Source organism: Ictidomys tridecemlineatus, chromosome 4 (assembly GCF_052094955.1).
Source record: "Ictidomys tridecemlineatus isolate mIctTri1 chromosome 4, mIctTri1.hap1, whole genome shotgun sequence".
NCBI classification, from domain to species: Eukaryota; Metazoa; Chordata; class Mammalia; order Rodentia; family Sciuridae; genus Ictidomys; species Ictidomys tridecemlineatus.
The window spans coordinates 85,977,584-85,993,881 of record NC_135480.1 but is presented as its reverse complement, the minus strand read 5'-3'; the positions used below and the strand labels follow the sequence as shown (position 1 = coordinate 85,993,881).

Below are 16,298 nucleotides of genomic sequence, written 5' to 3'. Positions count from 1 at the left end.
TAGTAAGCGGCTGTCTCAAAATAAAAAAAAAAAGACTAAGGATGGTAAAGCACCCCAAGGTCAATCCCTACAATGAGGAAAAAAACAGTTAAATTAACTAACCTAATTAAAAACTAGTTTGGCAAACTTAAGCTAAATTAAAGACACAACTAAACAAACATTTTAGAAACTGGATCTACCCAGCTCAAAGAGGATTTGCCTCTTTAAAAAGAGTTTTGGTGCCAGAAGTATATTTTATGGAAGCCAATTTATCAAATCAAGGAATTAGCCATCATTATAAATGGACTATTTATGAAAAAAAAAAAAAGGAATGTCACTGAGGTTGTCAGCAAAAAAAAGCCAAATGTTGATTAGAAAGAATCACTAATGATATGCTGTACAGACTGTGGGGAAGGTAGGAAATATGTTTTTAACCAATAAACTACTAGCTAAATCTAGAAGGTGAAAGGTGCCCAGGAAGTTTATTTACAAATACCTTTGTGATTTACAGAGACTCAAGCTAAACACACTCTCCTGACTCTCCAACAAGACGCAGAGTCTACCACAACTCACAAAAAGAACTCTTTATTCCTAGGCAGAAAAAAGAAAAGCCCGGAAAAGTAAGACATAATCCATGAAAGGCCAACAGCCTAGGATGTACCCCAGTGGGGTGATTCAGAATACACAGCCCAGTCTGGAGCCAGGCTGCCTGTGTTGAAATCCACCACCCCTACATACATTTGCTTGGTCTGTAACCTTGGCAAATTAGTTTATTCTTATAGGCCTTTGTTCCATTCTGCACAAAAACAGAGTAACAATGGCATAACCAACTCATAGGACAGTTTTCAGGATTAAATGAAATAATCATTGCAAAGGATTTAGAACAGTGCCTGGCACTTAATAAGCAATATTTAAATTTGTTAAGAAAATTAAAAATAACAAACATCCTGTGCGACAGAGAAACTTTAAGGGTCACGTTTCTCAGAACTATTCAGATCTTTTATGCTTACCCTGTCAAAGATGTCTACACCAGTAATAAAATGTATTTTTTCTAGAATTCACTCTATACTTCACTTAATAGCAGCCTTCTTGCATGAGTTCAAGTTCAATACCTGAACCCTTGTATTTAACACAGGCAATAGGAACTGATAAAGACACCTTCCTTGATCAGTTTTGGTCACACCTATCTGAGCTCTCTTCCAGTAGGCCTCCACCAAGGTTTCCATCCTTACTGGGTCGACATAGCCCACTGCAAGAGTCCTGCTAAGTTAGTTTATAGAGAATCCCCTTCAATATCTGCTCTAATTCCTCAGCCCCCATCTTTGATGTATAATCCTTTGCTAAGACTTGATTCAGCTAGAACCACCCTTACCCTTGATGTCTCTTCTAGGTCATTTTTTTATCTACAAACTCCCCCCACACACACACCTGCTCTAAAGGGGCTATAAATCCCCACTTGTTTTTGCTGTATTTGGATTTGAGCCCAATCTCTCTTGTCTATTGTTAAAAGTCTTGACGCCTATTGTGATAGTCTTGAATAAAGTTCTTCCTTGACATTCTAACAAGTGCCAGAATAATTTTTTCCTTCACAGAACCCTTGAGGCCCCACGCCTCAGGACTTAATGTGACAGTCCAAGGACCTGAAAGTCGGCACTTAAAAGAGTTAACAGGTCTCTGAACAGGAAGATTAACTTTTGCACCACTGTGATCCAAGGACCCATCAACATGCCCTCCAAGGGCAACTGTGAAGACCAAAGGCCCTCAAGCTTCAGAGGCTGGTTGGTTTTATTTGTGTTTGTGTGTGTGTTGTGTGTGTGTGTGTGTGTGTGTGTGTGTGTATGCATGCACGCCTGCTTGTGCTTTGTTTTTGCTAATTTGTTTGTTTCAAGCAGGCATTGGGTGTACTGGAGAGTTTGGGGTTTTTTTGATTGTTTTTTGCTTTAAAAAATGTATCAGGCCGTAGAAAGGAAGCTACTGGCAAAGTAATACCTCCTCTTACAAAAGAGGTAAAACTCTGGCATCAGCTATGCATTCTACATGAGAGGTACTTTCAATTCAAGAGAGCAGGTCTGCTTTAGACTTTCAAGAAGAAAGATGAAGAGAGCCTCCTTAGTGAATAATTAGTCAATGAGAAAAACAAGGGCTTTTTCAGAACTAGACTTCACCAATTAGCTGCAAGGCCTTGGACAATCACTCATCCTTCCTGAGGTCATTTTTCTTATCTATACAACAGAGAATGAATACTTACCTTGCAGGCCTGTTAGGAAGACTGAATGAAGTATTTGCTGCTACATACTAGGAAACTCAATGAATGGCATCAGTCATTATCCTTCAGTCCAGCTCACATAGGTAGAAAAGTTGACTGGGCTTTCAAAGAAAGGCACTGTGCAAAAGTGTGCATTTATGTGACACAGTATACTGCTCTAAGGACAGAGAAATCATAATACCAATATCCAATACTATGAGAAGACAAAGAAAGAAAGCTATCCCTAGGAAATTTTAATCCAAGCTATATGTGAATACTCTGAGACTGGGGGAAAGTGCTCTATTTAACATCATTTATTTTTTAATTTTTTATTTGTTTTAATTAGTTATACATGATAGCAAACTGCATTTATGCACTCTGATATATCATAGATATTTCTCATTTTTCTGTGTGTACATGTTGTATAATCACAACATAACTGTGTCATGCAGTCACATATATACATAAAGTCTGTTTCATTCTACTATCCTTCCTATCCCCACATCCCCTCCCCACCCTCCCTCTTCTTCATCTGAGGTAACTCTATTCTTCTCTAGAGCCCACCTCATGTTGTGAATTAGCATCCACATATTAAAGAAAGCATTTGGCCTTTGGTTTTAGGGACTGGCTTTCACTTAGCATGGTATTCCCCAACTCCATCCACTTCCTGGCAAATGCCATAATTTCATTCTTCTTTAATGCTGAGTAATTTTCCATACATCACTTTATTTTTACTTGTACAATATAAAGAAGGCCTATGCTCTACTGGGTTTGAGGCTACAGATACAATTCCTACAGCAGAGTTGAGGCAGGAGTACAAAGGCAGATAAAATATACAGAGATCCTATGATGAATACCCTTCCTTCTTTCTCCCCTGGTCACCACCAGGAGTCTTTCTGAGCCCTGAGCCGGCCTCAAACTCAAATGAGCTATTTGGACATTCTTTCTTTAGTGAATTCCTGACATAATCCCTCATTTCTTCCTAGACTATTTTTTACTGGATAGGGCCTCCTCAACTGAGAAAAGTATGTAGCTCTGTCCTTTTACAAAGACCCTCTGATCACACTATAATAAATCCTATCCCCAAACAGGAACAGAGTAGCTCACTTACAAGCTACCCTTTCAATATAATCATGGGACTAGAGTATGAGCTCAGGAGGCAGAACCCTGATTGTATCAGCAACCAGTGGCATGATTAAGTTCCAAAACCTCTCAGTATCTGCATCTGTTGAGTGGAACAGAATCCACCTCTTGGGCCATTGTGAGGAGTGAGTTAATACAGAGTAAGCAGGTAGAACACTGCCTGACACCCAGGAAGCACTCAAGACATGTTGGCTATTTCCATTTTAAACATCTCAGAAAAGTGAAAGTTGTCACGAAAGTGGTCTGGTAGACTTTAGATAACCCTGGAAATTACTCTGGAAAACAGTCTGTTGATCACAGTTTCAAATTTTCTCTAGGTGCCCTGCAAAGCAATCAAGTTTTGAAGGTGTTTTTACTCAGTAGGTCTGTGTAAGAGGTGATTCTGTATTTCAACAGTGGATGAAATCAAGAATGCATGAATGAGCCCCTCACAGTCCTGAAGATGACACATAGGATTATACAAGAGAATATGTTTCTCAACCAGTTCAAATGATAATTGCAAAATAGGGGAGGTTTAAAATACATGTTGCCAGTTACAGTGGTGCACACCTGTAATCTCCGCAGTTCAGGTGGCTGAGGCAAGAGGATCACAAGCTCAAAGCCAGCCTCAGCAACTCAGAAAGGTCCTTTATCAAGTTTAAAAAAAAAATTAAATGAAAAGGGCTGAGGATATGATTCAGTTGTAAAGTGCCTCTGGGTTCAATCTCTGGTACAAAAATAAAAACAAAAAACAAACAAACATGTTTTCAACTTCAAGTGTATTCTGGGTTCTTGGTCTTCTTTCTATATATTCTCATTTTCCAAATGCCAAAGTAGTGATGAGCACCAACATACAGAACTTATGTTTTCTGGCAGAAACACAGTTCAATCATACAAAATGAGGACTCTACCTTATGCTTTTCATCTTGGCTCCATCTCCTACTGAGTGTGCAATTCTGAACTAGAAAGCCCAACATCTTTCATTAATTTAAAAATCACATGAGCTGGGGATGTAGCTCAGTGAAAGAGCACATGCTTAGCATGCACAAGGCCCTGGGTTCAATCCCCAGCACTAAAGCCAAGTAAAACAAATGACATGAAGCACACTATTCCCTAATTGCCTGGGTCAAATTTCTGTACTATAATCAGGTGCACACACACAAAAAAATACTGCTTCTCACCCTTTTAAATAAAATCAATTCACACTGTAATATAAAGATCTAATGAAGTCTTTAAAAGTTATTGTTAAATTGTAAAGTATCACAATGAATAATAGTAAAATCAATATTTTCTCTTAAATAGAAAAAGAAAAATTAAGTGTATAAAGTATGCTAAGCATGGAGTCCAGTTGAGACAGGTGTGTTTTCCAATTTCTATCAAACTATTAACACTTAGAGAAAAAACTCCCTGGGCTGGGGATGTGGCTAAATCGATGACGCGCTCTCCTGGCATGCTCGGGGCGCTGGGTTCAATCCTCAGCACCACATAAAATAAAGATGTCGTGTTTACTGAAAAATAAAAAATAATAATAATAAAAAAACTCCCTACCAGTTGGAACCACCAGTCACCTTGTAAGCTGAAGGTGTAGGAATAACATTCATTTACTCTTGAGAAATGTCATGCATGGTGAAGATGCTGCAAGTATTACATAAACCAATTCTTCCCCATTTGCCTAACCTGAAAGTTAAGCACAGATGTCTCCACATGTGTTCACATTGTAACTTGAGAGAAATTATACTGGGCTTTAATTATTCAACAATATTTTGTATCAGAGTTAACCTGTAGCACCCATGATTAGATGATGCTAATGAAACACTAAAACTCCATTTCATAAGAAGAATATAAAACACCTGGTAAATATTTAATTATAACTTTTCTTGTATATAAACTTAAGCATTGAGGTCTACCTATTATTTTACAAGTGTTAATGGATTTACTTTGACAACGTTTGCTATGGAAGTAAGCTATATTTATGTGGGAACAAGTATAACCAGTCAGTCCATTGGTATAAGGCAGTTCTTCCTGAAATTCAGTTTCTCTGGGATTAGATTTAAGCAAGACTCACAGGAGCAGTATGTATGGGCAATACGTAATGTAGTTATCATCTTCACACTACTGTGTACAAGGCAGACGGTCTGAAGCAATGGGAACACAAAGGGGAAAACAAGACAGAGACCTCCTCAAAAAAGGGTGTGGTCATACAGGGGTGAGAGGCCTGGGACTAATCACATCAGAAGCTGTCAGTAAGTTCCCCCAGAGGTTAGCAACAGCAGCAGCACAGATGGTGCTAAGGATCTTATATAAATTAACCCCTTAATCCTCACAACAGCCTTAGAGCTAGATATCATCACTCTTATTTTACAGATGAAGCAGTTGAGTCACAGAAAGGGTAAGTGATTTCCCCATGGTAGCACAAGCCAGTGACATACCAGAAGCAGAATTTCACCCAGGAGCAGCTCCAGAATCCCCCTCACCTTAAAGTCAGGTGGGAAATAAAAAGTTCAGTTCTGTACTGATATGAGGTGGAAAGCCTCTCAGAGGAATCAGAACAAAGACTTGACAATGTAACCATGTACAGCAAGGCTAAGTGGATGATTTGTTCATAATCTTCCAAAAGGCAGCTTCTACCTACATACCCAACCACAGGACCCAGTGAGGTGCTGGCAATTATGTGGAACAAGTTATTCCACTTCCTTGAAAAATATTCATCTTTCATGCTCCCAAGTCAAAGTGGCCCCTTCTTCAAGATCTCTTCCAAGCCCCAATTTCTTCCACAAAGCTGTTCCTGGTCCCTTCCAACCTGACATCACCTCTTCCTTCTCCCTGCCCAACATCACCTTCTGGTGCTTTCTCCACTTTACCTTTCATCTTAATTACATGTAAACCAAACTTAACTTATATTATTCTAACATTACATTAAAGGTATGGAACATTGCCATCCGTGAATACTGCCCAAGCATCCAGCATAATTTCTTATAAGCAACAGGAACTCAACTATTGAAACCCTCAGCTTCTGAAAGACAGGTAAATACTTACAGTTCCCAGATGCCTTTCCCATTCTCTTTTTTGAAACCTTTCACATTCTTGCAAGTACCTAATGTGGCTTTCTTAACCACTTGTAAAAGACGGGTTATCTACTTCCCAAAATGATGATGGTGACGATGCTGTTGTTTACTACTACAAAGCTTTAATATGTTTTACAATAAAGATACCAAGAGAGTTGGTAAGAGTTTTTATTATTTCAAAGTTCTTATATACTGTATTCTAACACAAAGCTACGAAGACTAAATTTCTGAAAAGCTAAGTAATAACTTTTCCTGAGTCAGAGAAGTGACACCAACTTGGACAGGTTTTCTGCTTCCTAAGTTGGATATTCTTTTGTGGTATACCATAGTTAATTCCTATAGAATGAGAAACATTAGGGCAGGAAGGGTGTGAGCCTTTAGACAACATTGAACTACTTCCTCACCTGTTGTATAAATTCTAAGTAAGACATCTTTGCATTGAACTGTATGAGAAAGCATTGGCATGCGTAGTACGGAAGAATCTAGCAGAAAATGTACATAAAATGGACATTATGGAACACCATACTGAAAGCCAGAAGAAATGCATGCTCATTCCTGTACTTTCTAATGCCACAAAATAACTGAATGATATTTTAAGCTTCTTGAAGATAGGTATATATTCTTTGCCTCAGAACATGAAAGATGCATGGGGAGGGTGGGACAGGGCGGGGGGGGGGGAGGGGGGGAGGGAGAGAGGGAGAGAGAGAGAGAGAGAGAAATACCAACTGCCAAAGTGTCCATAATGTTAAGAATTCACTATAGATAAATTACTGAAAAGCTTAAGGTACTGGAATGCCCACAAGTATAACCACAACCCTTAATAAAAACCATACAGTACATTACATAGCAGGATATGTCAAGGAATTACCAAATAAGTCTTGGTTTTTAATAACTGCTGTTATGCTTTTAGTGTTCTTTCAGAACTACAAATGTCAGATTGTTAGATGGAAAAGACTCAGAAGAAAAGAATTCTGGGCGTGGCACAAATGAGAAAAACACAATGAGAACTTGTCGAGAAAAAACATTTCTATGGTCTTTTGCTTGAACACAGTTTTAAAAGGCCAACTTGTTTATTTTTTATTTTATATATGTGGCTAGAAGTAGTGGTTGATATCAATAACCAAAGATGAGTCTTCATAAAGTGGGCCCAAAACAATGCTTAGTATATGGTAGTCATTCAATAAATGTGTGTTGAGCTGAAGTGAAATTAAGCACCTGAATGAAATGGAATCAAGGAATTATCTTTCCTGGGAGGCACTGAGAAACTGGTATGCAGCAACGGAGATGTCTGAGAGTGGTCATCAAAGACCGAATTACCAGTGGGCACAGAGGCCTGACAATTGTTCTTCATTCTCCTTGAAATGCAAAAAAAAAAAAAAAAAAAAGCACATGCTACTCTAAGCCACTCAATCTGCTGCATGCTAGCATGGAACCATATGGTTGTTTTGGAACCTTTAAGATGGTGAAACAATTAGCCTAGGTTGATCTACATATCATCTCATTTATTTCTACACCAGAAGTATATTCAGAGTCTTCTTTCTGCATCCTGTTTTGCAGTAAATATATCTACCCTTCTGGCAGGTAATATAAGACAAAGCATCTGTTTTCAGTGATGAAATAAAGTCTTATGTGATAAAGGTTGTCAGATCTGGAAAGAAGTTCTTCGGTTAAAATCAATCATTCTTTTATGTTGTAGATTAGTATACATAAGAGGTAGACATGGATGACAGGCCATCAACTGCCTCTCAGTGCTATATGTTTCAAGCAAGTATTCAGCTTCTCTGAATTCCAGGCTCCTCGTGTATAAAAGAAAGATACTAGCCCCTCGCAAAACTTCATGAACATTACATGAAATTGACTTAGAATAGTGTCTGGTACAGAAAAGAAACTTGAAATCCTGATTCTCAACAAATGTTAACTATTAAACCACTGTTTATTATGATGGCAAATACAGAACATGAAATATTTTCATTGTAAGCATAACATATTTAATCTGTGTATTAAATTACTATCTTCAGGAGTGCTTCAATGAAAATAAATAGTGGTGCTGGCCCCTAATGAAGACCAAACAGTTCATAATCCCATAAATGATATGTGTTTGGCAAGCAGTTTCAGAAGATTCCAACCTAAAAATAACAAATAGGAACCAACACTTGGCCAGATTTTATCCACAGTTTCTATAAAGCTACAAATTCCATAAAAATTAAAAACGAAAACCCACAAAGACTTCACTATTGCTACAACCCAAGTAAAACTAGAAAGTTCAAAGGATGAAATAAACCACCCATCTTCCTACCCTGGGGAAAAAATTTGAAAGGGTAAAGAAACAGTGGCACACTGCAGTTTCTCTGGATTCTCTTCCTGCTTCAATAACATTCCTCTGCTGCCTCCCTTGATATTTCTCTTCCTCAAACTCTTAAGTGTTCCTCTTCGAAACACCTTGTACTTCAAGGCTTGCTTTCTCCATTAATTCCTATCTGTGTATCCAAATGATGACAACTCCTAAGTTGTGACTTAAGTTTAGATGCTGTCCTTGCCTTTTGTTTTGTTGTTGTTGTTGTTGTTTTAACTGCAAAATACTGAGGCATCCAACATAAAGGAGTTTGCAGCTTTCCTAAGCTTCTCAGTATCAGGGAAGGCCTGACATGCTTCACCCGGGCTTCCTTGTCTACATAACCTTCCATGACCTCTTCCCAATCCATTCACTCATTTCCCACTGTTTGCAGAGCTTACTCTTTCAGCCAGGAATTCAGAAAGCTATAGATCCTCTTAGTACGTTCTTCTTGGTGCTACCACTTACATTCAATCATGGAAAACCCTGGGTATTCTAGCCTTAGTTGCAGTCAATTTTTTCTTGATTACCTAACATCTCTATCTGTCCAAGATAATTATGACTTTGGAAGGGATTTGGAGTCACCTTATCTTTCAGGCCACATATCAGCCTACTGCCAACTCTTACAATTTACTTCCTTTTTTCCATCCCACCCTTCTTAGTATCATAAGCCAAATATGTATTGCTGAATCATGAGTTGACTAGTTTAATATCCTTTTAAAGCACCACATTAATTTGTTATCTACTAGGTAGTTATAGCACATCTTCTTTCTCCCATGCTTTCTAATCTATGCTTTCTCTCAAACTACTCTTTGCACACTCAAAATTCCAACCAGGGACTCTGGTTTTGGCTCAGCAGTAGAGTGCTCGCCTAGCACGTGCAAGGCGCTGGGTTCAATCCTCAGTATTCTAAAAATAATTAAATTAAAGGTATTGTGTCCAATTACAACTAAATATATATATATATATATATGTATATATAAAATAAAATGCAAAATTACCTAGGGTTTTTTTAATAAAAATTCAAAACAGAGGTAGAGTACAGTAACATAGTACTTCTCAAAAATTTCTCTTGGAGTACACCTGATATCAGCACAGGGGAAATATACCTTCAGTAGTGTGTGTGTGTGTGTGTGTGTGTGTGTGTGTATGTATGTATGTATACATATATTTAATTCCCGCCAAAGAAACTAATATCTTCTCAACACCCACCAAGTCATTCTCCAAGTTGGGAACAGCCTTTTGCCTGTGCTGTAACCTTCAAATGTCTTCAACCAGACAGGGAGAGCTCCAGGATGTGAAGCTGCAATATCTCTAAGATATCAAGATCCAGTCTTGGTAGACTAGTTACTTCCTTTTTTAAAAAAATCTTATGACCTGCCTCATTATAGATGGATCCTAAAGCCACCTTATATTATCCTATTAGGACAATATATCTCTCATGTACAGATACCAAATACCATATGCCTATGGTATTAGCCAGGGATTCAGAAAGCTATTGATCATCTTAGCATATCTACCTGGTATTACAACTTTTATTTGAAAACTGGAGAGAAGGAAGCCAACTTATTTAATGCTATTTTGTGTGTTTTAAGATACACATATTGTGGGCAAAACAGAATTCACGGGAACTAACCTAAACCTGATATTTCCATTTAGGCAGACATCTGGAGCTGTGCCTAGACTACTGAAGGTATATTTTCCCTATGCTGATATCAGATGTACTCCAAGAGAAATTTTTGAGAAGTACTATGTTACTGTACTCTACCTCTGTTTTGAATTTTTATTCAAAAAAAAAAACCTAGGTAATTTTGCATTTTATTATTATACTTAATTACCATCTACATCCTGTAGCCCTTCCAGGACAATAAGCCTGTGGAGGGTAGAGAATTTCTCCAATCTCTACTGCATCCAGCGCAGGACCTTGATGGTAGGATTCTGCCAATAAACAGAATTTGAGAATTCAGAGTATGCAGGAAGGGTAAACTAAGGTCTTTCCAGGACTGACAGAGAGCAATTAGAGACAAAAAAAAAAAAAATTCAGGCAACTAGATACAGACTTGCCCCTGCTATAAAAGGTGCTAAGAGGAACAGAGAGAAAACAGAGCCCCAGCAAACAAACACACTTAATCATGTGGACATCAAATCAAACATTAGAGAAGGAGATAATGGCTGGAAGTTTCTTTCATTTAAGATCTTTTGGCAATTGCGGGGGGGGGGGGGGGGGCAGTGACTGCTAACAAAAGCAACTGAGATATGTTACCTGCTAACTTAAAATCTCAGCATTGCCCTTAGAAGAAGACCACTCTAAAAAATTATTCTGGTGGTCTAATCAAGTTTGGTAGAAGAATCATTTTGTTTAAATAATAGTAAAATATTTCATGATCTAGAGTGGGCTCCCATTTCTTTCAACAACCTTCTAACTACTAACGGGTCTCATTAAATATATATATATATATATATATATATATATATATATTTAAAGAATACTCTGGTTTCTGATAGGCTATTAGTTTAGATTCTCAGTTTTGGTACGTGGACAAGTTTCCTAAACTTTCCTAACTTTTCATTTGCTTATCTATAAAAAGTGGATGATGTTAATAAACTACCCTACTGTACAACTATTCTATTTCACAGGATAGATTACCAAAAAAAAACAAAACAAAAAATCAGACCTACAAAGAGTTTAGCGTAGCACACAGTAAGCCTAATAAACTTTTGTAATTCCTATTCTTTAATATTTCAAGGAGGTAATCAAAGACCGAAAATACACATTGGTTCTTGGCTCCTGCTTGTCAGACCTACATATAGTCTATCTCTCTGGACCTAAAAGCATAACAACTCATACTCACATAACGATAACATTTTTAACGCAGCTGAAGTACCAGCCAACTAAACACCAGAGTGATAACACCATTAAAAATTATATCTATCCCAAAAGATAAATTCACCAATTACATATATTTTCCTATCAGCTATTACCATATGTCATTGATATGTAACCTCTACATTTCTTTCAATGATTGAGATTATTATTGCGATTTTGAAAAGGTATCATCTGAATACCAAATAGATACCTACATTTCAGCATTCCCTAAGAAAGACATTACCATCCAGGCACAATGGCACACACCTGTGATCCCAGCAACCCTGGACAACCGAGTGAGACCCTGTCTCAAAAAATAAATAAATAAAAAGGGCTAAGGATGCAGCTTCGTTGTAGAACTTACCTGGGTTCAATCCCCAGTACAGGAAAAATAAAAATGAAATCTATTTAATCAAGCAAAGAAACAAGCTCCTACACATAAAACTTCAAATTTTGCAAGCACAACTTACATGGAGTGATTAGTTTAGCAATGAGCTTAGAATATGAGTACAGCTTAAGTTACTGTGTCTATTGTGACAGCATTTTTGAATTTTACTATTGGGTTTTTTCTATTGATTTTTTTCTTTGACCAAATGAAAGTATATAATATCATCATCATCTTGGCTCTATGAACTGCATAGTTATGGCAAAAAATTTTTTTCATGCAGCAATACGACTAATGTTCTCTTCAAGTTTGGAAATATTTTATAATGAATGGCAATTGAAAAAAGACATAAATCCACTGCCATGGACCAGATGTGGAAGTATGCTGGCATGATGCCTCATTCTTCCCAAAGAAACAAAAAAAGACACTGTAAAACTGGGTAGAGCCTGGACTGCCAGAGAAGTAAGGGTACAAAGATCATTATTCTCCATTTACACAATGTTTTTTTGAGTTGTTTTCAATAAACTCATTATTCCACATGTTTACAGACTTCATTTTTCTGCTATCCTACCCCATTTTGAAACACTAAAGCAATTTAAGACTATTTTGGAAACACTGCCTTTATTTTTTTTTAATTTTTTACTTGTTCTTTTTAGTTATACATGGCATTACAGTTTATTTGGACATATTTATACAAACATGGAGTATATCTTATTCTAATTAGGATCCCAATTTTGTAGACAGACCCAATGGTGAAATTCACTGTGATGTATTCATACATGTGGGAAAGTCATGTCAGATTCATTCCAGTCTTTCCTATTCCTATCCTCCTTTCCTTTCCCTTCATTGTCCTTTGTCCAATCTACTGAACTTCTATTCCCTCACCCTTTGCTGTGTGCTAGCATCTACATATCAGAAAAATATTCAACCTTTGGTTTTTGGGGATTGGCTTATTTCACTAAGCATGATAGTCTCCAGACCCATCCATTTACTGGTGAATGTCATAAAGTATTCTTCTTTATGACTGAGTGATATTCCATTGTGTATGTAAACCATATTCTTTTTATCCATTCATCTGTTGATGGATACCTAGGGTGGTTCCATAGCTTAGCTACTGCAAATTGTGCTACTATAAGCATTTACGTGGCTGTGTCACTATAGTGTGTTGGTTTCAAATGCTTTGGATGTATACCAAGGAGTGGGATAACTGGGTCAAATGGTGGTTCCATTCCTAGATTTTGAAGAGACTCCACATTGCTTTCCAGAGTGAGAAAACCAATTTTGAAGGACTACCAGCAATGTATGAGTGAACATTTTCCCCTAAATCCTTACCAACATTTATTGTTATTTGTTTTCTTGATAATTGCCATTTTTACTAGAGTTAGATGGAACCTCAGTGTAGTTTTGACTTGCATTTCTCTCATTGCTAGAGATGTTGAACATATTTTCATATATTTGTTCACCATTCATATTTCTTCTTTTGAGAAGCATCTGTGTAGTTCCCTTGCCCATTTATTGATTGGGCTATTGGGGAGGGGGGTATTTTGGTGTTAAGGTTTTTGAGTTCTTTGTATAGTCTGAGGTACAGGAGGCAAAGATTTTCTCCCATTTTGTAAGCTCTCTCTTCATGCTCTTGTTTCCTTTGCTGTGAAGAAGCTTTTTAGTTTAATATCATCCCATTTATTGGGTTTTTTTTTATTATTTTACTTTTTGTGCCTCAGGAGACTTCTTCAGGAAGTTAGTTCCTAAGCCAACAATTTGGAGTGTCGGGCCTAAATTTTCTTCTAGTATGCACAGGGCAATTCCTAGGTCTTTGATCCACTTGGAGTTTTGTGCAGGATGAGAGATAGGGGTTAAATTTCATTCTACTCCATGTGGATTTCCAGTTTTCCCAGCAACATTCGTTGAAGAAGCTATCTTTTCTACAAATTATGGTTTGGGCATCTTTATCTATTATAACTTGTATAACAAACTGTCGGTCTGATCTCTGTGTCTTCTGTTCTATTGGTCTTCATGTCTATTTTGGTGCCATTTTGTTACTCTAGCTCTGTGGCATAATTTAAGGTCTGGTATTGTAATGCCTCCTGCTTCACTTTTCTCGCTAAGAATTGCTTTGGCTATTCTGGGCCTCTTATTTTTCCAAATGAATTTCATAACTGACTTTTCTATTTCAATGAAGAACACCATTGGAATTTGAATAGGAATTGCCTTAAATCCATAAAGCACTTTAGGCCATTTTGACAATATTAATTCTGTCTACCCAAGAACACGGGAGGTCTTTCCTTTTCTAAGGTCTTCTTCAATATCTTTCTTTAGTTGTTCTGTAGTTTTCATCATAGAGGTCTTTTACCTATTTTTGTTAGATTGATTCCAAGGTTTTTGCTTTCTTTTCTTTTTCCAGGCTATTATGAATGAGACAGTTTTCCTAATTTCTCTTTCAGGTGATTCATCATTGATGAATAGGAACACAACTGATTTATGGGTAATTCTGTGTACTGCTACTTTGCTAAATTCATTTATGAGTTCTAGAAATTTTCTGGTGAAGTTTTTTGGGTCTTCTTAATATAGGATCATGTCATTAGGAATAGAGATAGTTTGAGCCCTTCTTTTCCTATTTGTATCCTTTTAATTTCTTTCTTTTGCCTCAATGCTAGAGATTCTAGGATGATGCTGAATAGAAGTGGTAAAAAAGGGAATTCCTGTCTTGTTCCAGTGTTTAGAAGGAACGCTTTCAGTTTTTTCCTTTTAGAATGATATTGGCCTTTAGTCTGCCGTAGAGTGCTTTACAATGTTCAAGTATGTTCCTACTATTCCTAGTTTTTCTAGAGAAATACTGCATTTTAGAATTACAAATTTCATTTTGCAATGAAAGTGCTGAGAGTCAACCCCCTGTTCCATTTTTAATGTACCACAAAAAAAGAGTGTGGTTTAGGTGGGATATATACTATTGTATTCCTTTTTCTGTTTTATTTTAATTCCAAGTGTCCCACGTTTAATAAATTGATTTATTATGGCCATCTTACCACATAAGTAAGCATGATGAAATTTTCAAATCACTTTTACACCTCTTATCTCATTGGAACCCTGTTGGAGAAATAACTATCTCAATAATTATCTCCATTCTACAGATGAGGAAACCAAAACCCAAGGTTCAGTGACTTACCCAAGCAAAAATTAGGATGAATTTCGATCTCTATATCCATGTCAAACCTATTTCCATTCCACCATTAAAAGCTTCTCAATAGTCCGTTAAACCAATAATTCTACCATACTGGATTTACTTCAGTACTACACAAAATCTCATTTTTGCCACATCATTTATAATTGTGCTGTTTTAATAATTTTTAAAACTCTCATTCATGTAGCTCTTACTATATCCTCATTATATAATTATTTTAACTGCCAATATATTATACATTTACATGGAACAGTTATTATAAAAACCCATAAGTGGCTTTGAAGAAGATATACATCATACATTTAAAGTATTTCTTATTATGGTGGAATTGTTAATTGTACTAATCTCAAAGCACAATAACAAATCTCAACCTTTTATTTAAAAACTAAACACAAACTAAAACTCATCACCTAAAATGCTTGCTTGTTTATCTGAGCCACTAACATGCTTGCACTTCAATGATCTGTGCCTAATTAGGGATTGCTTGCTGAGACTGTGAATAGTGAAGACTTTGATTTAGCAACCAGAACAGAGGAATTCCAGCTGCGTCAATGTGTGCAACTATGTCTGGGTTGCAGAGCTTCCCACACTGTAGAAGGCACGTTGTCTCTAATTATTTTATTGCTGCAAATAATGAGACCTTTCATAAAAACGATACACATAATTTATGCCAAGCTTTAATTAGACAACACACAGTCAACCTTCGATTAGGCCACCTCTAAACTCCAAAAAACTTAGTAAAGATAAATGTGGCTTTCAGCTTTTCTTACCTGGTACTTTTGGCTTACTTCAAAACTTATCAGTTCCACAAGTACTAAAAAACTTAGGTGTTATAATTTTCACTTACCATTGTTCATGCATTCTAAGATGCTAAATTATAAGACCCTCTGTTCAATTTTAGAGATACTAAAATATAAAAACTATGGAACTTAGGCTGGATGTGTCATGGTATATCTTTATATTTTATACCTCATTGATCATATTGAACAATGGTATCATATGGAACATATGGTACGATCAATTAAAGTAAAGCATAATTCCCAATCTAACCTTAAAGAGCTAAAAACCTAACAACACAAATGGTATCCACTGCATCAACTCAACTGCCCTTTCTTTGTTTTCCAAA

General features: G+C 36.8%; 1 protein-coding gene across 4 annotated transcripts in view; it reads right to left on the bottom strand.

Moving 5' to 3' along the window:
• Positions 1-16,298, bottom strand: part of Arhgap42 (Rho GTPase activating protein 42) — a 256,075-nt gene that overhangs the window by 188,068 nt on the left and 51,709 nt on the right. The window lies entirely within an intron of this gene.